General features: G+C 42.5%; 1 protein-coding gene across 1 annotated transcript in view; it reads right to left on the bottom strand.

Annotated features, from left to right (window-relative positions):
* The window catches only part of LOC107554828 (protein diaphanous homolog 2-like), a 255,638-nt gene that overhangs the window by 134,229 nt on the left and 120,532 nt on the right, over window positions 1–877 (bottom strand). The gene's annotated exons all lie outside the window — the stretch shown is intronic.

Raw genomic sequence — 877 nt, 5'->3', positions numbered from 1 at the left:
AAGTTGAAATTGGTTGGAGCAGAGTGCACAGAGGCATATTTCCCCCGTTTACTTATTTACCACATTTAATTTGAAAAGGAGCTTTCTCCCCCAAACCACAACCGTTCTTTGTACAAGATTAAGGTGACATGAAAGAAATGAAATATTTAGATCAATACACACCGCTCACATTCGTGCTGCGGGCTGCTGTATTGTATGCAATAAAATGTCTGAATTTCATCTTAACATCAATCCATATCAAGGATCAGATAAACTGGACCGGAGTTAAACAACCAACACTAACCAATGTAGTCAAATAAAATTAAACTGCTCCACAGAAATCCAACCCTTTTGATTAGAACACCACAGCTTTAAGCTTAAAACATTTAAAACACACCTATCTTGGAAGAAACCGATGCAAAAAGGCACATGTTGTTTTTATAAAGCAAGAACCAAGTTCCCTTGGTGACATAAATCTGTTGCTTGAGAACTAGAGACATGATAAACCAAACATGGAGCGGTGTTGCTCTTGCTCTCCCTCTCTTCTCCATTTGGAGGGCCATGGCTGCAGGCCCACATTAAGCAGTGCACTGGGGCTGGGTGACCTCTTCACCCTCTCAGACTCAAACAGATTGTTTGCTGTCAAGCCTAGACTCCAGGAAGGCTGCTTTCGCACAGAAGATGGCTGCTGAGTCCCACAGCAGAGCAAAATGAATCCTCAAGCTGGACAGACTGCACAGCAGATGTGATATTAACCTTTACACAAACTGATGGCAAACTTGCGACAGCTGGCACATTTCCCCACTACACATAATGTCTCCCATAGATTTTCTCTTCCAAAATGTCTCAGTGGATAGAGAGGTGAGGAATTGGTTTTCTGCTGGAAAAATGTGGCAGG

Source organism: Sinocyclocheilus grahami, unplaced genomic scaffold (assembly GCF_001515645.1).
Source record: "Sinocyclocheilus grahami isolate Dianchi unplaced genomic scaffold, SAMN03320097.WGS_v1.1 scaffold515.1, whole genome shotgun sequence".
Taxonomy (NCBI): Eukaryota; Metazoa; Chordata; class Actinopteri; order Cypriniformes; family Cyprinidae; genus Sinocyclocheilus; species Sinocyclocheilus grahami.
The sequence above is the reverse complement of the archived record's forward strand: the minus strand, read 5'-3'. Positions and strand labels throughout refer to the sequence as shown.